General features: G+C 37.3%; 1 long non-coding RNA gene across 1 annotated transcript in view; it reads left to right on the plus strand.

The window, feature by feature from the left end:
- The window catches only part of LOC141518263 (uncharacterized), a 63,755-nt gene extending 39,028 nt beyond the window's left edge, over positions 1–24,727 (plus strand). Inside the window, exon 3 of the long non-coding RNA XR_012477135.1 lies at positions 23,564–24,727. This is a non-coding gene — a long non-coding RNA (uncharacterized LOC141518263). The remainder of the gene's footprint in view (positions 1–23,563) is intronic.
- The last annotated feature ends 1,004 nt before the right edge of the window (positions 24,728–25,731 follow it).

Consider the following 25,731-nt stretch of genomic DNA (forward strand, 5'->3'; position numbering starts at 1 on the left):
ATCCCAGCAATTTTCCAATTTCTCCGACTTCCTTCAAGAAAGAAAAAATTAAGTGAAATTGGCAGACAAAATAACTACCTGATATTGTAGACAATGTTTTTCCTCCCATTTTTCTACAAATTTCTCATGTTAATTTCCCAGTAATTGAGTAACTGCTTTATTTCCAGTTTCTTTTTTTTCTAACACAAAAATGCTATTATACATATTTTGGTATAGGTGGGTTTTTCTTTCATGCATTGGATCTCCCTGAGGTATACACTCAATACTAGGACTGCTGGTTCAAATGATATGAACCGTTTAATGACTTTTCTCACATAATTTCAAATTGTTTTTCAGAATGTTTGAATCAATTTATAGCTTCACCAACAGTGCACTCACATGCCTATCTTCCCAGAGCCCTGTCAACATTGACTATTTCCTTTTCTCTTTTTACCCATTTTACTAAGTATGAGATGAAATCTTAGAGTTATTTTTGCATTTCCCTGTTATCTACTTAGATAAATTATTCAAATAGTTGTTAATACTTTGAATTTCTTTTTTTTGGAAAACTCTTTGCTATTCTTTGACCATTAAACTGTTGGTGAAAGATTCTTGGTTTTATATATTTGTGTCAACTATATATTTGTATATTATATATTATGTATCTGAGGCTTTTATGAATTATTAAGGTCTTTTTTTCTGGGCATTATTATTTTTAGTTTTTTTTATAAAGGTTATGTGTAATATGGTAGTTTTTCAATATATTATAGAATGCCACCATAGGACCATATATTTAGAGTTGGAATGGACCTTAGATTTCAGGTACTGATTAGATTAAATAGCCTCTGGGGTCCCTATAATTACACATCTATGGAGATGATCTTCAGATCTGTCTAGCCCTAACTTTGATTCTAATATTCTGTGATTACATGAAGAAAATTTTTTACCAATTCACAATCCTACCAGTGATATATAAATGTACTTGTTTTTCATAGTCCTATGAGAATTGAGTTTTGTCAATTTAATTTATTTTGGATGATTTGGTAGATGTGAGGTAGCATCTCAGGAATGCTTTAATTTACATGTCTTTGATTACTAGCACTGAACATTTCACAAGTGTTTTTTTAAATTTTTGTGTAATATTTTTTAATAAATTATCTCTTCATATCTTTTGATCATTTATGCATTAGGCAATGTGTTTTGTTTCTTTTAAATACATCACATTTTTGTAAACCTTTGATATCATGTTTTTGTCTGTTGTATTTGTTGTAAATTTACCCCAATCTGTTCTTTTTCTTTTTATCTCGGTTATAATGAATTCTTGCATAAATTTTTGTGATGGAACTAAATTCATCTATCTCATTTCCTATAATTTCTTTTTCCCAATAAAAAATTGAATCAAAATTATTTTTCTCATTTCTTTTTATATTTGCACTTTTGCTCCAGCTGAACTTTATTATAATATCTAGCATGAGGTTACAATTTATATTTGGGTTTTTTTCTGTCATAGTATTGTGGCAATTTCACAATGATATCTTTTAAATAATGAGTCTTTTCTTGAGATTCTCTCCCCCTTCTATAAGTTCATCAAACTCCTCAGATACTCTATGGAGATGTGGAGGTGACCCTAGTTTCTTGAAGGCTTATGCCAATGGCATACACACATTATATTTACACATTTTACTGATCTGGGAAAGTTTCATTATTTTTAGGCCCAGTGATACATTATATGTTTCTTGTCTAAAGACAGGTTTATCATCAGGAGTTCCACATCTTTTTCTCTTCCCCCTCTCCCTTAGCAATCTCATTCAGCACCGTAGTTTCAATAGCAATGTGATAAATGTATGTGAATTATTGTATGCAGAAAATTTCACATTTTAATCTAGATTGAGCTGAAGGAAAAATTGGGTTAAAACAAGGGGGCAGCTTCTTCTGCATTTAGGAAAACGTTTTTAGTAGCATCAGTTTATTTTTTTTTTAAAGATTTTCATCATTTTGTTTAGAATTTATTATAATTTTATTGATAAAATCCACATAAAATAAAACATAATATACATATTTACAACAAAAATAGCCAAAGTAAAATAATAATGTGTTGGGCAGGGTTTTTTTTTTGGTGTAAAATTTCTTAAAATATGGTGTTTTTGATGCTATTGCTACTCATAGTATTTTTCTTAAATAAGGACACAATAAGAGAGATTGAGAAGGAGCACTCAGAAGTAGGAAAAGAGAATAAGTGATAAATAAGTTGTAAAATAATAACAATAATAATATCACCGCTCATTTATATAGCAATTTTAAAGATTCCGAAAAGGGGAGGGGAGCCAGTAACTTTGCTAAGCACATTGGGAACATTAAATTTGGTCAATTAGTCCTCACACCAACTTGGTAAGTGCCATCTCATTTGCCCAGTGTTGACTTGATATTATCCTAAGATAGGGGATCACATCAGATGGGCCAATCCTATAATAAGGATGCAGCTTGAGTTCTACACTGATAATTCCAAGATATATTTTTAAAAATGAGAGAAAGGGCAGCTAGGTGGTAGAGGACCAGTTCTGGAGTCAAGAGGACCTGAGTTCAAATTTGACCTCCGAAACTTAAAACTTACAAATTGTGTGACCTTGAGCAAGTCACTTAACCACAATTGCCTCATTAAAAATAAAAATAAAAAATTTTAAAAATGAGAGGAAGGACCTCAGCCACTGTATTAGTTAAATGTGATTATTTTATGAACTGCTAGGAAGAAAAATTACGCAAAATGAGAAGGCACAGAGAGAGCTTGTGATTTGCCTGAGTTACCTGATCTATTCAAACATTAAAACAAAGAATTGGGTTTTTTTTTTTATCTCTTTTTCAAGCCTGCTATAGCATCCGACAGTGCCATTCATTGATTATTTCTGGAATCCTCTGACATTCTAATCTTGTTCTTCAGTTTTACTTTCATTTAGCCATTGATCTTTGTACTGCTATATTTATTTTGCTTTTTCCTTCTTTCTTTGATGTTTCAGATTCTTTGTTGCTTTGTATTTTTACAAGTTGTCCCTTTATCTCTTTATTTTTTGGGATAGATGGGGGAAAAGGGTGTTGCATGGTTGAAATAGAATTTTAATGTGTTCATTATGCAATTAATTTTACCTTTGGGTATTTCTTGAATTTCTTATGATGTTAGCTCTTTAACAGTTTTGTACCTTGAGTTTCCCATAAGGCAGAATTTCTTTATCTTCTTTCATATGGTCTTTGTAGTTGATTTGTTTTTTTATAATAGTCAAAACGTCTTAGTTGCTTAAAGTTGTTCTTAAAAACAGTCTTACTGTTGTTGTATACAACATTCTTTGTTTATTCATAAAGTATTTGCCTATCCATAAATCTGATAGGTCATATGTTCAATATTTTTCTAATTTGCTTATAATATCCTTTTTAATATCTAGGTCAGGTATCCATTTTGATCTTATCTTGGTAACTGGGGTAAGATATTGGTCTATACCAAATTTCTGCCATACTGCTTTCTAACTTCTCCAACAATTTTTACTAAATGAGGAATTCTTATTCCTAAAACTTAATATAGGTTTAAGATTTGGCACTGCTAAACCTCCTTTACATTTTTTTCTCCATTAGCTTTTGTGATATTCTTGACCTTTTCATCTTCCAAATGAATTTTATTGTTATTTTTTCCAATTCAGTAAAATAATTTATTGATAATTTAGTTGGTATGGTATTGCACATGTAAGTTAATTTAAGTAAAATTGTCATTTTTATTATATTGGTTCTGCCTACCTATAAACAATATTTCTCCAATTATTTAAATCTGATTTTATTTGTGCAAATTTTTTTTTTTATAATTTTGTTCATTTAGTTCCTGGTTATTTTTTAAATTTTATTTATTTAGGTTTTTGCATGGCAAATGGGGTTAAGTGGCTTGCCCAAGGCCACACAGCTAGGTAATTATTAAGTGTCTGAGACCGGATTTGAACCCAGGAACTCGTGACTCCAGGGCCGGTGCTCTATCCACCGCACCACCTAGCCATCCCCTGGGTTTGTTTTGATGAGTATTTACTGTGCATTTTATACTTTTTAGTGGTATTTTAAATGGGGATACTATCTTCTTGCAAGGTTTTGTTTGTGGTATATAGAAATGCTAATAATTTATATGCTTTTACTTCATATCCTGCTAACTTTGCTAAAATTATTAATAGTTTTAACTAACTTTTTTAGTTGAGTCTTTGGGATATTCCAAGCAAATCATCATATCATCTGCAAAAAAAAATTGTTAATTTATTTTCTATTCTGATTCCTTCTATTTACCAATCCTCCTCCTCCTCTGCCGACGGTGCTCTATCCACTGTGCCACTTGGCCAGCCCCTCCCCCTCCCCTGAAGTCTTCTAACTTATTCTCAATACAAATAATCCTTGCTGATGGTTTTAGGTAAATGCTTTTTTGTCAGTTTAAGGAAGGATCCATTTATAGCAATAATTTCAAGTGACTTTTTTCAAAAAAAAATGAGTAGTACTTTATCAAAGTGCTACAAAGATATTCTGTACTTTGATATAATCATATGATTTTTGTTACTTTTATTGATATAATCATTTATGTCAACAGTTTTCCTTATATTAAACTGTTCCTTCATTCCCGATATAAATCATACCTGATTATAATGTATAATTTATTACTGCAGTCTTTTAGCTAGCATTTTATTTAGGATTTAGGTATCCATATTAATGAAGTTGGTCTAGAATTTTCTTTCACGATTTTTACTATTTTTGGTTTAGGCATCGGTTGGTATGAATAATGTTTTGTAAAACTTTAGAATTACTTAATTCATCATTTATTATTATCATCAACATCATTGTTGCTGTTCCTTCTTTGGGTTATTCATTTGGGAGATTTTGGGAAAAGCCTGGCAGCACCTTTCCTAGCTCCCCAATTTTATTCACCTTTCTCTGGATTATCATCTTCACCTGGACCTGGGACAGTGACTTAAGATAGTCTTTCTTTTTTTCGCTTTAAATTCAGCCCCCCAGGAATAATAGAGCTTTCTCAGTGGTTCTCTTCTTATCAGCTTCCATGTTGCATTCTATGTTAACTTCCTTACTTTCTTTACTTTGGCTCTGGGAAGCATTTTGTGACTTCCTGCTCTATTTCACTGCTTTTTCTCAAGTCTCCTTCTTGTTACTGGTTTGATTTTAGTTGTGGGAGGAGATGGTAGTAGAGCTGGACCATCTTCTTAGAAGTCAAGTGCCTAATAATGTATCCCTTACAACAAAAAGTAAGAGTACATACCCAGGCATGTTCAAGAAAAAAATATTCAACTGAGCAAAGTAATTTCTTTAAATCTTCTTCCTTAAATTTTTTAATTCCCAATTTCAGTTAGAAGTGGGACAGAACCAAAATGTCATTTGTGTTTTTTTACTGAACAAGCAAAGCAAGGGTCAGAAGATTGGCCGCAGGATTTCAGGATCAGGTGAATTGGGATGGTGGAAGACAATAAATAGCCAAAGTTAGACCAAAGAAGCTGAGCAGTTAAATTAGATAAGGGGATTGTACATTGCTAACAAGTATTATTTTTTGAAAGGTTTTTAGGGACATATTTTCTCCTTGGAAGGTAGATTGTCTAGAGTAGACCATGGATGTCCAAACTTTTAGCTCATCTGGGCTTCCTCTCCCAACATAAACTTGTCAAGGGCCACATATAGAATTTAATATTTATTTATGACTACAATGCAGCTCATATTACCATTGGGTAATGGGTACCTATAGGTACTAAGTAGTATGTATGGGTCCCTTCTGAAGCAGAGTAGGATGAGTGGGACTAGAATTTCTGCAGTCTAGTTCTTAATGGCGAAGGTGGTTCTAGGAATCACTGCAAGGTCCTCAAAGAGGTCTTGGGATGAAGGTAGAAACATAGAATGCTTATTGTTGTTTTCAGTTGTGTCCGACTCTTCATGAACTCATCTGAGATTTTCTTGGCAAAGATACTGAGTGTTTTGTCATTTCCTTCTCCTGTTCATTTTATAGATGAGGAAACTGAGGCAAAGAGGGTGAAGTGGCTCTCCCAGTTTACATAACTAGGAAGTATTTGAGGCTAGTTTTGGACTCAGGGAGATGAATCTTCCTGACTCCAGTGCTCCTTCCACTAGCTTGCCCCGTAGAATACTTATTCTGAACAAATGAAACCAGTCTGGAGAGAGAGAGAGAGAGAGAGAGAGAGAGAGAGAGAGAGAGAGAGAGAAATGTGTGTTTGTGTGTGTCTGTGTGTGTCTGTGTGTGTCTGTGTCTTTCCTGAATAGAGCCAGGGGCTGGGATGGTGCTACTTTTGTTAGAGTTTTGACAATGAATTGAAGGTATTTTATTCCACAGTCCAGAGAGGTGGAATCATTGATCCAGAGAGGGAGAATTTATATTTGCTAAAAGTGTCCAGTGCTTTTTGCTATTTTCTCGTTGTCTAGGTTCCCAGACCTAATCGCATAAATGAGAACAGGAGGCCTATGTCTGTGTTTTGTTTTTGCCTAATGGCCATTTTCCTTGACATCATCTTCAAATCTTCTGACCTTTTACTGCTAATTATATTATTTCCTGCATGGATGGTCATAGCAGGCTTCTTATAACCTATCCACGGTATCTGAAGATAATGTATTGATGGATTTTTCCTTTTAGGTCTGATGAAAACTCTTCAAACATTTTATGCACATATATTACCCCTTACTAAGACTACAGCAATAATAATAATAATAACTTAGCTTTTTACAAGGTTTATAAATTGTTTTCCAATAAATAGTCTTCTAACTTCCTGTCCCCCAGTCACTTTGTCCTCAAATCTGTCCCTTTCTGACTTCTGTCAGATTCATTTTCCTTATGTGTCGGTCTCTAATAACATCTCAGATATGCTGCTTGAGCAAAGGGAAATTTCTCTCTCTCTCTCTCTCTCTCTCTCTCTCTCTCTCTCTCTCTCTCTCTCTCTCCTTTTTCTCTTTCCCCCCACCCCCACAACCACACAGCTACACTCACACAACCAGACAACAACACCTCCACTCCCATTCCCACACCCCTACACCCACACATGGCCAAATAGAGGTACAGGAGGACCCTGTTAGAAATGACACAATATTGGAGATATTGAGAGATTGATTTTCAAGTTATAAGAAAGAAAGGAAGATGTCAAAGGTATGGGGGAAAAATCTTGAACAGGTGTTATTACTACCTTTCCCTGCTTTCTCCCCCCCCCCATTCGAATGATTTACATGGACATTTAGGTCCTCTTGGTGAAAATATTAGACTTTTGTAAATAATTTTGCACAATAGACTACATTTTTACCATCCATCAATCAACTAACATTTGTCAAATACCTACTATGGATTACCACGGCCAAGCACTGTGCCATGTATTAGTGATATAACATATTTCAAATAAGAAATTGTGCAGGAGAAGCCTTGTAAAGTATGTTATTCAAGGAATTTAGGATTAAGAAAAAAAAAGTCTGGTTACATGTCAAGAATCAGAGGTGACTGACTAATGGACAGCCTTGGTCCCATATTAGTATCCTTGTAAATAGAAAAATCTGAGGAGGGCCCCCAGCATGTTGGAGTTGTCTCCTGGGAGTGAAGTTATGGAACTACATGGAAAGGGCTGGATAGGATGATTTGTCAGGGATGAACTTCATCATGGGAAAACATATCCTTTGGAGTACTGGTATATGTGTGGATCTGATTAGATTCCTTCTCTGCTCAAAAATCTAGTGCTTGTCTAGGGAAGTACAGACTCCATACAGTACCAGACCTGGAGTCAGGAGGACCCCAGACATTTGACACTTACTAGCTGTAGAACCTTGGACAAGTCACTAAATCCTGATTGCCTCATCTCCAGGGCATCTCCAGTTGTCCTGATTCCTATCTGGCCATTGGACCCAGACGGCTCTGAAGGAGAAAGTGAGGCTGGTGACCAAGCACAGCCTCCCCTCACTCAAATTCAATTCATATTCTTGTCAAGGTATCACCTCCCTGATGTCATGGTCTTCTTCAAGAATGAAGGGCAAACAATAGCAGCAACAATCAGATTCCAATATTCCTTTCTAGCTTTAGTTCAGTCTCTGTCTCTCCCTTTCTCTGTCTCTGACTCTGTCTCTCCCTCTCTTGTTTATTAAGCACCTGTTATTTGCCAGGCTCTCAAATATTATTTTATTTGGTCCACAAAATGACCCTAGGGTGTAGGTATTATTATTATCCTCATTGTACCAATAAGGAAACTGAGGGAGATAGAAGTTAAGTGACTTATTCAAGGTCACACAGCTTGAAAGTACCTGAGGCTGGATTTAAGCTCAGATGTCTTCCTGCCTCTAGACCCGGAATTGGCAACTAAGGTAGGTCCTACCCTGTAGCTGTTAGCTAGAATAGGGGTTACCCTGAATTTGCAAAGGCTCTTCCAGTGAGCATCCATTCCATTCCCTAGGTCCTTTCATGATGCAAAGGCTAATGATGGCCTTGTACATTTCTGCTCTCTGAGAACCAGCCTGGCTAAGCCAGGGGAGGCTCATCTTCGGAAGGTGATGAGTTTTCTGGCCAAGACAACTCACCATCACAGCCCAGTAATATGGAGAGGGGTCACCATCCATATTGGTGGAGGGAGAGCACCAGCAAAATAATAGATCCCTGAAGATGAAGTGTACATATCTTCTCTCCTCCTATTATATTATAAGCTTCATTAGGCAGAAGCTGTCTAATTTATCTTCCCATTTTTCTCTGCAGTGTGGTATATTCAAGGGACAATGTGTTATAGGGGAAAGAGAATTGACTTCAGAGTTAGGATGACCTATGTTTAAATCCCACTTCTGACATTCTGACTGTATTACCCTTGGCAAAGCAGTCAGTGAACAATTATTAAGTGCCTACTCCATTAGCAAACATTATACTAAATGTTAGAAAGGCAAATTTGAAAAAAAAGATAATCTTTAACTTCAAGGAGCTTGCAAACTAATGGAAAAAGATATAAAAGAAAGCTGAAAAATAAGGGATAGAAGGAAAGATCCTGTTGACAGTGGCCATGATGGAGAATTCTAGAAGAGTTTAGTGGGTGGGAAAGGAAGAGATGGCTGAACTGGTCACTTTCCTTGAATGGAAGCTATTGGAAGAGCTCACTATTCTCCACCTTCTAATCAGGAGGAGAAAGGACCCAAGGTGCCCAGGATTCTGAAGAGGTGTGAATTTGAAGACTGACATGACCTTGCAAAATGAAGGAGGTCTCTGTTACATGATAGAGAAGTCCAGAGGAGTCCAGTGGATGGAAAATGAAGAGATATCTGACTTGGGAACTTGGAAAGGACATTTTAAGAGGAGCTTTGTGTTCATTAATCTTTAACCTTTTTAGGATTTGAAAGGGCACAATAGGTGGCACTCTGCATTGGAAGAGGGAGTTTTCTCATTGAGGAGATCCCTATATCAATGAATTTATAGATTTGTGTCAAATGAAAAAATTCCTTATCTAGCACAATAATAAATTGATAAATTAGTAAATATTTGATGAACAAAAAGCATTCACATACATTTATTTAACAATGGGTGACTTAAAAAGAATGTCATTTAAAACTTTCATGTCTTCAGATCATTTATTGGCTCCCATGGAGTACACATAGATACTATTAAGACTAGAAACCCAGGTTACAGCAGGAAGATATGTGGCAGCCAGAGGGAAGCAAAACCTAGGAAATGAAGTCAGAAAATATCTTTTAATTATAAAGAAAGCAATTCTTTTCCACATGTGATCATCAAATTCCCCAACCCAAGAGGAATAGAGAATTGTTTGTATATTGAGTCAAAATTTCACTTGGTCCTTGAGCACACAGGAGGAATGGATGACATTTAGCAATTTCATTAACCTTTCAGACTAAGTTACTTTTCACCTGGAAACATCTGCTCTGAGTGATGCCTTGAATTTACCCATGGGCCTCTGGAGAATGTTAGGAAAATAAACTCTCTCCTCTGCCCAGTATTGGCTTGCCAGGCCCATTAAAAATCTCCTTTAACTTGGCACTGTTTCCTTCAAGAGCATCTTTGGGGGCTCAATTGGTATGGATTTCTGCCCAAATCAGAAAGATTGGAACTATGTACCACAAATTGTAGTTTGGAAATTGCAACACAAATCAAATGTATTCTACTCAATTTCAATTATCTCCTTCCTGCCTTCATCTTCCTAGATTGGAGTCCTGATCATTTTTTATTCTGTTCTCATCTAACTGTCCAACTCTGCCCAAGGCTAGGTAGTAAGCTTATCATCTCTCCCTCATTCTCCCAAACTTATCCCTTTTTTTAAGGTTTTTGCAAGGCAGTGGGGTTAAGTGGCTTGCCCAAGGTCATATGGTTAGGTAATTATTAAGTGTCTGAGGTAGGATTTGAACTCAGGTACTCCTGACTCCAGGGCTGGTGCTCTATCCACTGCATCACCTAGCCACCCCAAACTTATCCCTTTTTAAAATTCATTTCTATTAGTAGCATTGTCTTCTTTCAGTCATCTGAATCCAAAAACTCAGTATCATTGTCGTTAGCTTCTAAGGACCGCTTCCATTCTAGGATACTATGACTTGTGATTCTTTTGTCTTCTTTACTCCAACCTGCATTAGTTGTTGAGTTCCATTCATTCTGCCTCCACAATTACTGTTCTATCTTCTCCACTCCTATGGTTAATTACCATGGTTCAGGTCCTCTTTTGATTTCACATTGCTTATTGGATTATCATCCAATTCATTTTTCTACCTTCAATATCTTTTGTTGTACAATCCATCCTTAGAGAATCCCAGAACTATCAAAACTTAGAGACTTCAGATGTCATCTAGTCCAAACCATATCAGAACAGAATAGCAATGTAGATTTATATCTATGGAAAGTGGAGATCATCTAGCCATCACTTGCAGATCTCTAATGGATGGGAAATTTATGACCTTTCATGTCATTTATTCTACTTTTAATTTTTTATTCTCATCATTTGGAAACTTTTTCCAATGCTAAACTGAAATTCACTTCTCTGTGATTTGTACTGTAGGATCAAAGGATTCAAACATGGAAGATACCTTAAAGATCATTCAATCCTTTCATTATATATGGGGAAACTGAGGGCCATAGAGATGAAGTAACTTGTGCAAAGTTGTAAAAGTTTTAAGTATCAAAGAATTTGAACACAGGTACTTTGCCTCCAAATTCTTCTAAGTAAACCTCCTCTGTGGATCCTAATTCTACCCTCCAGGCTTAACCAAAGCAAGTTTAATTACCTTTCTGCATTGCAGATTTCATATACTTGAGGATCCCAAACCTATTTTAATATTTCAAGGTTCTGTGATCTGTCACTGTGGGTATACTTACACTGATTGTTATCCCTCTAAGACTTGGTGGATGGTCTTTAGGATTTCCCATGACTGAAACATGAATTTCCTTGTATTTGAAGAACAAATTTTCTATTCAGTTATGATTGTAAAGATGAAAGTCCTTTATTTTGTTGAAAATCCAAATTTCCCCATGAAAGATATGTTGCAGGGTAGTTGATTCATAGTTGTAATCCAAGCTCCTTTGCCCTCCAGAATATCATATTATGGGCCCTCTGGTAAAATGCATTTCCAAAGTGGGGATGAACCCCCATGAATTAACCAGACTGGTCTTCAGACAATATAGAATCAATGACTGACACCATACCTTAATCCCTTTCAATTTGGTAGGATTGGCTTAGACTTTTATGATCCATTGGAGGAAACCTTTCAAAGATGCAGAATTACTTCCATACCATGATGATGCACAAGAGTAGGACTTTAGTGGAGACCAACAAATCTCATGTCCTCACCACATTTTCTTTCTTTTTTTTTTACCTTTTTTTTTAGGTTTTTTTTTTTGCAAGGCAAATGGGGTTAAGTGGCTTGCTCAAGGCCATACAGCTAGGTAATTATTAAGTGTCTGAGGCCGGATTTGAAGCCTGGTACTCCTGACTCCAGGGCTGGTGTTCTATCCATGGTGCTACCTAGCCACCCCCACATTTTCTCTATGTTCCTTCAACTGACCCTCAAATATCATGGATTCCCAGTCCTTTCACCATGCTCATCATTCTGGTTTGTTCATGCACTTTATAATTTTTTTAGGTTTTTGCAAGGCAGTGGGGTTAAGTGACTTGTCCAAGGCCACACAGCTAGGTAATTATTAAGTGTCTGAGGTCAGATTTGAACTCAGGTGCTCCTGACTCCAGGGTCAGTGCTCTATGCACTGTGCCACATAGCTGCCCCATTCATGCACTTCTTGAAGTTTATCTTTGCTGCTTTGATTTTTTTTGACCAAAAAAAATCTTTATCACGTTTGCTCATCTCAAAGCTCTACTAAGATGTTATCATGATAGAATTACTCATTGTCACAATTCTCCAGGATTATACTATACATGGTTTGGGATTTCTGAATAGCATCTTCCTCCCCAGCCACTGAGGGGCAGTGTGGTACAGTAGAAGAATTGCATTCAAATCCTAGACCAAGACTCTTGCCTCTCTGAATTTGTTTTTCTATCTATAAAAAAAGGATAATGATACTTATACTATAAAACCCACAAAGTTGTCTTGGGGATCAAATAAGATTACGCTTCTAAAATGTTCTTCAAATCTTAAAACACTATTTTGGTGAGGAGGGAAAAGCCTTCCCTTATAATACCTGGATATTGACTTTGAAAAAGCATCTAATGGTTCAAATAATAGAAATGTCCTACTCTTTGATTTAGGGCATTCTTTAATTGGTTCTGGTTTGCTAACCACAAGATGAAGAAATGAATTGTTGATTGGCTATGGAGCTAGAACCAGAATGAATTAAAAAAAAAATCATTAACTGGTCCTAGCAAATCTGGTCCTCATTCCTGCCCTAGTTTGTCCAAGTGAAAAGGCCAGAACTGTTGATGTCGAGAGACTTTTATCTTCCCTACTAAGACTCTGCAATGTGGCCTGGGAGCCCTTGGCCCTGCTTTTGCTTCTGTCTCTGTTGTGCCTATTTTTTTTTCATGATTTAGGTGAAGATGTATTGGAGATAGCAATGATTTTTGTGAGCTTTGAAAGGTCAGGAGAGAGAGCTGTCATAATCTGAGAGCCAGAGTCTATGACACTATTTGCTGGAAGTCGAAAAATGAGGAGTGAAAGCAACCTGCTTGACCCAGAGCAGCAGGAACAGGGATGCAGACTCATTCATTTATTGATTATGCTGTCTATGTTGCATTTATAAGTCATTTGGAGGAAGAAATTGAGTTAAGTTTGAGTCCGTTGTCCTCAGGGATTGAGATAGAAGTGTTGTGGGGGGATATTTGAAATTATATTTTTGCTTTACCTTTGTGCATATATAAATGCCCTTTATAAAAATTTTTATTTGTTGTTGAGTCATTTGAGTTGTGTTTGACTGTTTGTGACCTCATTTGGGATTTTCTGGACAAATAGACTGGAGTGGTTTGCTATAACCTTCTTCATCTCATTTTACAGATGAGGAATTTGAGGCAAACAGGGTTAAGTGACTTGCTTAGGGTTACACAGCTAGTTAAGTGTCTGGGAACAGATTTGTACTGAGAAAGATGAGTCCTTCTGACTCTAGGTCAAGCCCTCTTAGCTACCTAGTTATTCTTATAAACACTAATAAATGTTAAATGATTAAATGGGCCTGCATTAGTCATTAAAAGTTAGCATTAGGGAGAACACTATGGAACAGTGTCTTTGACTGATCCTTAAGGATAGATACATCCCAACTCCTGAAACATTACCCTAGAACTCTGTGAAGAGAAGTAACCAGACTCCCTGGAAGAGGAGATTGGAGTTTACTGTAGCTAAATAACTCTCAGCTATTATTAATCATCTCAGATCACTGCTCTAGTACCAAGAAGACATCACCAATGAAATTCAGAAAGGAATTTAAGGATTTAAGAAGTTAAATAATTTTCATAGAATCATAAGTCTAGAGTTGGGAGGGATCACAGAGGTCATTTTATCTTCTTTTTACAGATGAGGAAACTGGGGCATAGAGAGGTTAACAGACTATCCAACATCACATTGTCTGATACATAAGTATCAGAAGGATTTAAAAAATGATCTTGTATATTCGGGCCATATTTAAAATTCCAGATATCTAATTCATTTCTTTACCAAAGTGTCCAGCAAAATTATTAAGGATTCGTTCTATTTGACAAACATTTATTAAGCACTAACTATATGCAGTTACTAGATTGCGTCGCATAATTTCTTGTTTTAAGTATATATTGTCATTCTGTTGCCCCATTTAAGAAAAATCTATTCTGTTCCTTTTGAATTTCCTTTCATAGTTTCCTAATTGAGGCTCATAATCACTCAAAACATTTTGACCTAATTATCCACACACAAGTATAACCAAGTTTATAAGAATATTTATTGTCCAGATCATGCTCTATAATTAAATAGACAAAGGATAGAGCTAGTTCAGCAGGAAATATATCATGAACAGACATCACACATGGACAATGAACTTCTTATAGAATTGCAAAAAGGGAAGAGGGTGGGCTAGATTACATTTAGGAAATCTTGCAGAGCTTTAAATTATCTCAGGCTTCCCTTGTAAACAGTCCCATCTTTTTAACATCAATATTCTTTTGTGGAAGATTTATGGGTGTGAATCATGTAATAACCACAGTCTTTGAACATCAAAATTGAATCTCATCCAAAAGATTATGGAGAGAAGCTCATTAGGTACAAACAAATGGCAGAGTTCTACCAATGACTAATTGTGCATTAGAAGCAATATAAAAGATATTAAAGAGTTGTATATATGACTGGAAAAGGAGGTGGGCTGCTCATGTAGTTAGGATGAAGTATAGCAGATGGATAGCCTGTGTACACCCACTGTTAACCACATAATATTGAAGGATCTATTGGAAGTTTTCCCAGAATGGTGGAAAGATTTCTTATAGATTTGTAGGAGGGTATAATGGAATATATTGGTCATGGTTTGCATTATTGAAGGGAATACCTGTATCAATGAGGTAACAGATATAGTTTTACGTTAGTGTACCCTTCTAAGGGGAACAATTTTATTTCTTGAAAAGGGGCAGGAACAAGAACAGATATGTGAGAAATAGTAAAAAAAGCGTTTCCTTAGAGGAAGAGCATTTACTCAAGGCAAAGATGGTTGAAGTGTCTTATTTCCAAGTATCTAATTTGTACATTATTAATATGAGAACTTTTGAGGTCGAACACTGGGAAACCAATACTTACAAACCATTTGGTGACTCTGGGACAACTGCATATTTCCTCTTTGTGGCTTGGCTGACAGTAATATAGACTTTGACCTCTTACCATAAGCTTGAGGTGACTAGAGATTTTGTTTTGCAGCAATAGCATTGGTCAGGTTTATATCTCTGAGTAGTCTGAGAAGAATCCTCAGATCACAGGAAGACTTCAGAATTTGAACTGTCATTTGTTATTTGGAAGCATTAGGTGAAAAAAAGTTTTGATTCCAGAAAGATGATTAGAGAATATCCTTTGCTTTTTTGAAGAAATTGATTTGAGGGGAAAGGTTGGCAGCTTTTAAGGGATGATTAGAGAGGAAATGTTCTGTCTTTACTATTTTCTCCATCTACTATCTAAAGTCATTTGGTACTCTTTGAGAATGGACAATAATCATTAACCATTGTCTGAACTCAGTCAAGCAAGAAGACCTGGAAAAGACCCTTTAGTACCTACTAGGCTTAGGGCTTCTGTTTTTGACAATCCAGAAAAGCACAGAAGCAACATTTTCCAGCTAGAGAAGAGAATAGGTTTGCCCATCAGTAGCACCAACTATGCTTGTCAAGTCTCATAATCCAGAATCATCATTTGTCCTAAGCACATGTGATACCCACACATGTGTCATCAAGCAATGGTTTTATTGGGTGTCCATTCTCCCCAAGGATACTATGTGCATTGATGGGAAAGGATATTCCTGGTTCATGGGTGGAATTTTATGTTTTAATTATTCTTGCTTTGCATTCTGTTAATAATATTTCCAATTAAGAATAAATGATGTCAACTAGGCAGATTTGTTAAATGTTAATTGCACTGATGGGGACTTGGGAGCTATCATTGTTAGTCATAGAAGTACACCCATATCAGGGTTATCTCTAGACCTTTAAGGGTGAGTTGTAGCAATGTGGTCACCCTTATCTGGGAACTCTCTGACTTGCCTACGTGAGCACAGATTGGGTGATAGATTCATCCTAGAGAGAAAAAAAGAAAGACAAGAGGAAGGGTGTCATGCCCATAGAGAAGCAGCTAAAAGTAACAAAATGAGCCATGTTCTACATTATAACTCCCTTATATTTTAGAAGCAATTGAGAGAAACTAAAGGTTCATCCAACTATCAGTAGAGAAGCTGGGACAGCACCCAAGTATTAAATCTGTTCTCTGAATTATCCTCCATTCCTTATCTGTAGAGTTGATATAGGTTTTACTTTATATAAAAAACAGGAATAAATGCACTTAAATTGTAGCAATACTCATTTGAATATGAAAGGAAGCCTCCTTGATATTGAGAACGATTAAGAAATCAGTCATTGAGGTAGATTGTGAGTATATAGAGATGTGTATGTGTATATGGGAGCATATGCATATTTAGACATAGGCATTTATATATGTATACATATACACACATATATACCCATATATCCATATATTTACCTTTCTTTTTGGAAAGTAATAATAATAATAATAATGATAATATTAATAATAGCCAGTAATTATATAACATTTCAAGATTTTCAAAGCACTTTCCATGTCATCTCATTTAATTCTAAAAATAGCCATGTGAATAGGAGTTATAATTTTCCCTGTTTTATAGATGAGGAAACTGAGGCTGAGAGCGATTAATTGAATGTCCCAGGGCTACATAAACTATTTAGTTTTTGAGGAAGGATTTGAGTTCATCTTCCTTAATCCAAGTTCAAAACTCCAATCTTCTGAAGACTAATCTTATATTTTTCAAAATGAAAAAAATCTCTGGTTGTTCCCTTCAGTAATCATAGTGACTCACCTATGTCCTCTTAAATCCCTGGAAAAGAGGTCATTTCTGCAGCCTTCCTGATATAGCCCAGTTTCCCTAAATTGTTGACTTTTACCCTTTTTTGCAAGTGACCATGTGAATATTGTAGGAATGAAACATTGACATTATGTTTTTCATTGTTCATTTCCTCTCACAGAAATATGACCATATTTCTCTATATTTTTAATTTCTTCTAAAGTATGTGCCTTTGAGCCTTGTCTGTCTTGGCTGTTCCCCAACTCACCATTCTGACTTCCCATCCCTTCTGGCCAGAATCCAAAAAAATATGGTGGATACTGAGTATGTAACTCTATTCAGTAAAGGGATGTGAGACTAACTGCAACTATCCAAACAATACACTCTCAAAGCATATGGCACAGCCTGTGATTTTCAGAGTATTGGATAGGGGCTTATTTTCTTGGAGTTTGGACTAGCTTCTTATAATAGACATTCATCAGGAAATTTGTCATCCTACGTTTTTGTAGGTCAAAACAATTAGCATATGTTCTCAGAATTAGTTCCATATTGAGATTAGGTCATAATGATAGAAAATTTGAATTTTTATACCCCAACCTAGCCATTTCTTGTCGGACTATTCTTTTCCAAAAGCTAGTTTTTGGTTTTAATTAGGACTTGTCACCTCTACTAAATTACAGGGAAAAATATACATCAATCTTTCCACTCTGTGGTAGACATAGGTTTTTGTCTCCTGGAGACTCTTGCATTTGTTTTGCTCAGTGATGAGCAAAGCTGCTCAGATTGGGGTAGGAGTAACAGTGGGAGTGACAGGCGCGGTGACAATGTTGTGGGACACATATTGCAGCATATGTTATTTATGTTGCTCTCCCAGTTGACCAGATAATTTAGTTTCTGGAAAACAGGTTGAAGAAATATGATTCAATTTAAGGAAAGAGGAACTAAGAAACTCCACCCACCTTCAATCTTGAAGCCAACTTTGACATTGATGAACCTGAAGGTTTTCAGTGTGGTATCCTTCAAGGTGACTTTTTGTCTTCTTGATACCGTCATTCCCACTAAAGCCAAGCTTCAACCAAAAGATTAAGATCTGTTTTGATGATCAGCTAGAAGCATCCAAGTAGATTGCAATGTTTAACTGCATTGTCATCATAGAGATGAAGGAAATGATATCGACAATTAGTGCCTCTTGGGAGCATATACATTATTGAGCCACCAAAAGGCAAGTTATCAAAGTTTAGAGAGATACTCTGCTTTTGGAGAATGAATGGGATATTCTTGATCCCTTTGAAGCATGTGCCATAGATCTTCTCTTGAGCTCTTTTTCTCCCTTAGTTTCTGTGGCACTGTTTTCTCTTGGTTATCCTCCATCCTTGCTGATGATTCCTTATCAAAGTCCTTTGCTGAATCCTTATCCCTCCCTCTATGTGTGGTGTTACCTCAAGGCTCTGCCCTGGGTCCTTATTTTTCTTTACATTCTCACTTTATCCACCCCCTTTCACTCCCAACAATTTCAACCATTACCTGTATGCCGATGACCTCAGATCTATGTATCCAGACCTATTTCCTTGCTTAATCTCAAGTCCAAAATCAACATTTGCCTCTTGGACATTTCAAACTGAATGTTTATGGACATTTCAACCAACATATTTGGAACAAAACTCAACTTTCTCCCCAAATCCTTCTCTCATCATAATTGCCTTATTTCTGATGAAAGAAACACTATATTCTAGTTACTCAGGTTTACAAATTCAGACTTAGCCACAGTTCTCCTATTTTCCTCATTGTTCCCTGTTCCACTCATCACATTCAACCAACCTGCCAAGCCTTATCATCTTCACCTTTTCAATATTTCTTTAACTATTACTCTTTTCTCTATTTGTACCACAACCATCGTCTACCAAGTTCTCATCAATCTTGCTTGGACTACTGTAATGGCCTCATTATTTATATTCCTAAAGAACACATCCCTCCTAACCTAAGGAGCTCTGGTGGCATTTTTGGCCTTCTCTCATCTCTAAGATAAGACATTTAAAACCTTGACAATCAAATTACTTTCTAGACTGAAGGAACATCACATTTCTTCATAGACAGTTACATTAAAACTGGTATTTTTACTGTCTCCCACATTCTGTCATCTCCTGTCCCTATGCCATTTCAAAGGCTGTCCCTTGTTCCTGGAAAGAGCTCTATCTTCTTCACTGTCTTGGGAACTCCCTAGTTCTTTTCACAACTTAGCTAAAATAACATATCCAAATCAGGACTTATAAAACATCTCCAATTGCTAGAGCTATGCCTAATTATCTTTGTTTTGTATTAGTTATGTTCATAGTGTTTTCCAAAGTGGATGTAAGTTGCTCTTAGCATGAAGTCTGGCATTAATAGTGTTTAATAAATGTATGTCGAATGTGTGAAAGCATCTAAAGAAGTTTTATGGCTTACTTGATGTCTATTGGGGGACTGGTCTTGGCTTCAACTCCTTGGGATATCTCTTTTTCAGTTTGATTCCAGAGTCAAATAATAATTGAAGTTTCTTTCCCTTAATTTTATATGGGCTTATATTATAGGGCTTATATTGATGGGCTTTATTTATAGAACATTTGTGGTTCTTCTTCCATTACCAAGACCTTCAGTTCTCATTCCCTGGGTTCTCTCTTTGGTTCTTTAAAGTTATACTGAGACCACAGCCGTGTTTGCTTTCATTGAAGATGGGAGTCCTACAGATGAGCGATTCTATCTCCTAGTGTCGAAGTTTGTAAAATGTCTTGTTTTGTTCAACTTGCTGTCTGAAAAAGGGGCAAAGTTCCTCTTTGTATTCCATCCTTTCACCTTCAAGGCCCCCATGAGATAGAAGGGTACAGAAGTATGAGTTAGATAGGAATTGGGGAAAATCTGGCTTCTAATCCTGTCTCTAGCATTCATTATATGACTCTGGGCAAAGCATTGAAACTCTCAGAACTGCAGTTTTCCTCATCTATATCATGATGATAACTCTCATGCCTCTCTCATTGTGAGAATGAAAAGAGTTATGTTCTCAAAGTGCTTTGTAAACCTTAAAGCAGCTCCTTGAGAGGAAGTTGTATCTAAACTAGAGAAGCATGATGTGGTAGAGGAAAGGGTCTCAGAGTCAAGAGCTATTTGGGTTCATCTTATTTCTGACTGCTATTAGCTGTGTGACCATGTGTCCCCATTTGAACATTGGGATAGGATTTCCTGTAGTGACTACCTTAAGAAATGAGTAGCTGTGAGTAGCAGTTGAGACACTGTATGGTAAAGAATTTTGTAAACCATTCTCTTTTCTGTCCAAACTGTGGTTTCATGGATGTGGGCAATTCCTGGTATAGAATCTCCCTCCATGGAAACAACTTGTCCCTATTAACTTGTAAGAGCATTACTTAAAAGCCATGAGTGTTTGTTTGTTTGTGATCACACAGCCAGCACATATCACCTTAAAATATAATGACTAATATGGAAATATGTTTAATATGATTGTACATATATACCCTATAACAGATTTCTTGGGGAGGAAGAGGAGAGGGAGGGAGAAAAAATTTGGAATTCAAAATATTATAAAAAATGATTACTGAAGACTATCTTTATAGTGGCAGTTAGGTGGCACAGTGGATAGAGCACTGGTCCTGGAGTCAGGAGGACCTGAGGTCAAATTCAACCCCAGACACTTAATAATTACCTAGCTTTGTGATCTTGGGCAAGTCTCTTAACCCCATTGCTTTGCCAAACAACAACAACAACAACAACTATCTTTACATGTAATTAGGAAAAAATAAAATGCTATTTACATTAAAAATGAAATAAAATGTAAATGGTGTTCCACAGGACATGGAGAATTAAACTATACCAGTTCACCTCCTCAATAGCTTTTTTTTTAGGTTTTTTTTCAAGTCAAATGGGGTTAAGTGACTTGCCCAAGGCCACACAGATAGGTAATTATTAAGTGTCTGAGACCAGATTTGAACCCAGGTACTCCTGACTCCAGGGCCAGTGCTTTAGCCACTGCGCCACCTAGCCGCCCCTCAGTAGCTTTTCAATATAAATATTTCTCCTGATATCCGCCCCCCCCCCCCAGTCTGAATTCAGGGACATTGCAGCACAAATTATAAAATAAGCCTTTCTTCTAATTCAGGGATTGAGGAATTTCATGTTAAATCAGATCAAGAACAACATGACTAAACTGCAGTAGCAACCTGCACCTCTTCTGTGAGGACTGGACTGCCTTAGTTGATTTTGGAGTCAAATATATAAGCTTTATCAAATCCTCATTCCTTCCCATCATCTTATTCCTCCCCTCCTCATTAGGTTCCTAATTCACCAGACTCCAGGAGCTCTGGACTCAATCCAAGACTCATTTTCACTCCTCTTCATCAACCCTAATTTTTATGTATATTTTGTATGGGCCTGAATTATAGTAGGAACTTACTATTTGATTGATTGATGGTTTTATAGATTGACAGTAGACAATATTTGGAAATTCCTCAGGCTCAACTGCCCCAAAGATACTTTGATTATTGTTTGTTTGGTGGAAAAGTAGCATGATCTAGATTCTTCTTGTCTTTTGAAATGCAAATTCCACTGGGTGTATCAGGTTGTCTCAGTGTCTCAAAAAAACTCTTTAGATCACCAAATTCTAAATATCTCAATATCTCCAGGCATTGATAATATTCATTCTCTTCATCCCCAAGTGGCCATCTCCCCAATTACTTTATCCTCACTCTTATACCATCACCCACACTGGACCTACCTGCTTAGTTCACTACAAAGAAAGGATTCATGGGGTGATGGTAGCAAAGACACTTGAGGATACAGGGAATCTAGCCAATGAAGAGTCAACGAAAACTTAAAAAGTAGACACAGAGAGAAGATAATATATTAGATAGTTTATTAAATTTTTCTGGGCTCACTAATTTTCTTTAGGGCCAGTCTGATTTCTTTTTTGGCTTTATGCACATCTTAAATGGCATGGCTTAGACCCTGTAGTAGCTGGCTAATATTCTGCCATTAGCATTTCAGTCCATACTAGCCCTTCTTACTTTGGTCCTAAGCATTGGTGGGTGGTATATCATGTCTGAATGGGTGGTGGTGGTAGAAGGGGGCAGGCCTTTAGTTGGGAAGAATGAGTCTTCTTCCTCATAGGCAGAACCCCAGCTTATCTTTGGGATCCTGGTGAAGGAAAGATAAAACAAAAGGAGGTTTGATCTTGATGGAAATCAGTGAAGCAGATTGGGGGAACCACACCTTATATCTCTACACCTTGTTATTTCAGCTCCTGGCTATTTTTAAGCTATGATTGGACAAGTGAGGCATGAAGTCCAGTTTTGGAACCATTTCTCTCATGCAATGTGACCTCTACAAGGATTGCCTAAGGCATCTATTAGAAATGTTGGGACCTAGTAGTTATAACCAGTTGTATAACTCTTTAAATATTTATAACATCTCTCTCTCTCTCTCTCTCTCTCTCTCTCTCTCTCTCTCTCTCTCTCTCTCTCTCTCTCTCCCTCTCCCTCTCCCTCTCCCTTTCTGTTTCTCTCTCTATCTCCTTCTCTCCTCTCCTCTCCTTCTCATTCTTCACCTCACTCCTCTTCTAATTCTCCTCTTCTCTCCTCATTCCTTCCCCATCATCTCATTCCTCCCCTCCTCATTCTCCTCTCCTCTCCTCTCCTCTCCTCTCCTCTTCTAATTCTTCTTTTCTCCTCTCCTCATTCCTCCTCCTCATCTCCTCATTCCTCTACTCATCTCATCTCATTCCTCCCCTCCTCTCAGTCCTCTCCCCTCCTTTCCTTTCCTTTCTTCTCTTCTTGAAGGTATGCCCATCTATAGATATTTTTCCTTAGAGAGGTAGGGCACCAGCCACATTGCCACTTCCTGAGGCTGTGGGACTTTAGACCCCTAGCAGAGGTTAAGGGCTTTACTTTGTCCATCTGCTTTGTCAGAATCCAGGTGATACTTGAGTGTCTGGCTGCATTCAACACTAATTTGATGATGTCACAGTTGAAAGCCCTTGGACTCAACACTTTTTAAAATTATTTCTATTACTTAGGTGTTGCAGAGGTGATGCTTATGTTAAAAAGAAAATGGGGAATATTGTCTTTGGCTGCAACACTAAGGTATTCTAGGGTGTCGCACATGGAAATGGACCAGAAGGCACTCAAAACAGCAGGCTGGACCCACATTTCCTTTACTTAGGGAAGAAGTTGTAGGATTTAAAGTATCTGTCCCTGCCCTCCCCTGATCCCAAAGTCCAATTTTAACCTGCACTGTCAATGAATGGGTTTTGGCAGGCAGGAAGGCCAACAGAGGGACTATCTGCTTGCCCCTTGAAGTAGGGTATGGGTGTTTGGCTTCCCTGCACATTCACTAAGCTCTGCCCATTGTTTGGTATGGGATCTCCTGGAACCTTCCTGACAGGGAATATTTAATATTGGGAAAGCCCAGTCTAAAAGGAGAAATATTCTTATGGTTTGCTTGGCATCTTTATAAAGAAAGATTTGTTTTTTCATGTATCCTTTTTCATGTACTCTCATTCTTTGGGACTCTGGCCAAATGGTATTTCTGTTGGTTTTGCAGGATAGCTGCTCAGCCCTACAAATGTTCATCATTCAACACCACCCCTGGTATCAGGCAGTGAGTATAGACTGACCCTACTGGCCTCGTCAGGGGTTGGGGGTGGGGTAGGACGTAGCTGGTGCTGGCACTTTTCTTCCATCAGCCAATCTTGATTCTTGGTCACACAGCAAGTCCTCTCCCATGGTATCCTTGGCTTTAGGCTGTGCCAAGTAGGGAGGCAGATTGACTGGCTCCTTGATGCTCCTCAAACCTGGTCTTGGGAGAGGACTTGTTATTGCTAAGGTTACATCTGAGCATTTGATTGGTGGGGCTATTGGGATGGTGTTGGAATGGGAAAGCAGCTTAAGACAGCTGGAATCCAATGGTCCGAGCTCATCACTTGGCCTGAGCAGTCCTCACCTCCATCACTATCGTTTCTGCACAGGAAAGGAAATAAAAAGAAAAATCACCAGTTTGTATAGTATCATACACATAACACAGTTCATTTTTTGTTCTCACTGAATTCTTGCAGTTGTCTGCAAGGTTCTTAGGTCTCCCCTGACAGACTTGATTTGAACTTGATTGATTCTTCCTGGCTCTGATGACTAGTCACACGAATCACATAACAATTGTCACAAAGCAGGAAAGTCATAATCCTTGTGTGAGGTGCACAACTGACAAAAGATTCCTGGATCTATTCCCATACATGCTAATTTCATAAGAAAGAAGCAAACATTTCCACTTTGAAATTATAACATGAGCAAATAGAACTGCATTTATGATTAAGAGATGAAAGAGGGTCCCAGAAGAAGGAAGAGTTAAATAGTCACAACTGATTTGACACATGACTTTAGGGTCAGAGGACCTGGGTTAAAGTATATAGGCCCCATGTAACTTCCTTGACTTAATTTTCTCAACTGTAAAATTATGGGATTGGAATTGATGGGCGCTGAGGAGTTCCAACCATGGATCTAATATTCTTTGCTCTTATGACTTTAGTTTTTCAACATTGAGCATTTCATAAACAAGTCTTTTGGAAAAACTAAAGGATTTCACAGGTCTCATATACTATTTTCTTTGAGAAGAAAATGGGATGGTTGTTTTATTTCCTTTGGATTAGATCTGTTGCTTCATTAGTATAAATAGGGAATCTCAGGGAGGAAACATACTCTCTTTATTAGGACAGATTGTCACCTTTTCAAACAAATTAGTCATGAGTTGCCTGGGGTCTTGGAGAGGTTAAATGACATGTCCAGGGTCACATAGACAGAATGTATTCAAGACAGGATTTAGGACCCAGATTTTCCTCAGAATCATAGAATCCTATAATTTGAGAGTTAAAAGAGCTTTAGTGTTCATTTAGTCCAACTCCTACAGAAAGCAGTTGTTTCTATATCATACATGTCAGGTGATCATTCAGTCATTGCTTAAAGACCAAAAGAACCAAAGAGTCAGCTAGGTGATACAGTGGATAGAGTACTGACCTTGGAATCAGAAGGATGGGAATTACTAGCTGCATGACCTTGGGCAAGTTACTTAACCCTGATTGTTTCACATCCAGGGCTATCTTCAGTCGTCTTAATTCATATCTGACCACTGGACCCAGATGGCTCTGGAGGAGAAGGTGAGGCTGGTGACTTAGCACAGTACCTCTCACTCAAATCCAGTTCATGTGCTTGTCATGGCATTACCTCTCTGATGTCGTGGTCTTCTTTGAAAATGAAGGACACCCCTCCCCCCAAAAAAACAACAAAACAAAACATTAAAGATGTCCAAGAAGGATTAGCCCACCACATCCCTAGACTGCTCATTTCATGCTTGGCAGCTTGGATAGGGAGTTTTCCCTGATCTTTCAAGATTCAATTTGCCTCTTTACAACTTCCACCCAGAGCTACTGGTTTTCAGAGTTGAAGATCATGTTCAGGCCAGCCCTGAGATTTCTCTTCTCTAGGCCACATCTGCCCAGTTCCTTCAACCAACCATCATTTGTCATGGATTCAGAGCCCTTCACTATCCTGGTTACTTTCCTTTGGATGCTCTAGCTTTTCAATGATCTCCTGTGCACTCAGAACCAAATATAATACTCAGGATGAGTTCTGATGGTAGCAGAATGAAGCGGAACTCTCTCCTCGCTATTCCTGGAAGCTATGCCTCTCCCGTCATTGTTGTTGCCATCATTGTCACTGTCA

Source organism: Macrotis lagotis, chromosome 3, assembly GCF_037893015.1.
Source record: "Macrotis lagotis isolate mMagLag1 chromosome 3, bilby.v1.9.chrom.fasta, whole genome shotgun sequence".
Taxonomy (NCBI): domain Eukaryota; kingdom Metazoa; phylum Chordata; class Mammalia; order Peramelemorphia; family Peramelidae; genus Macrotis; species Macrotis lagotis.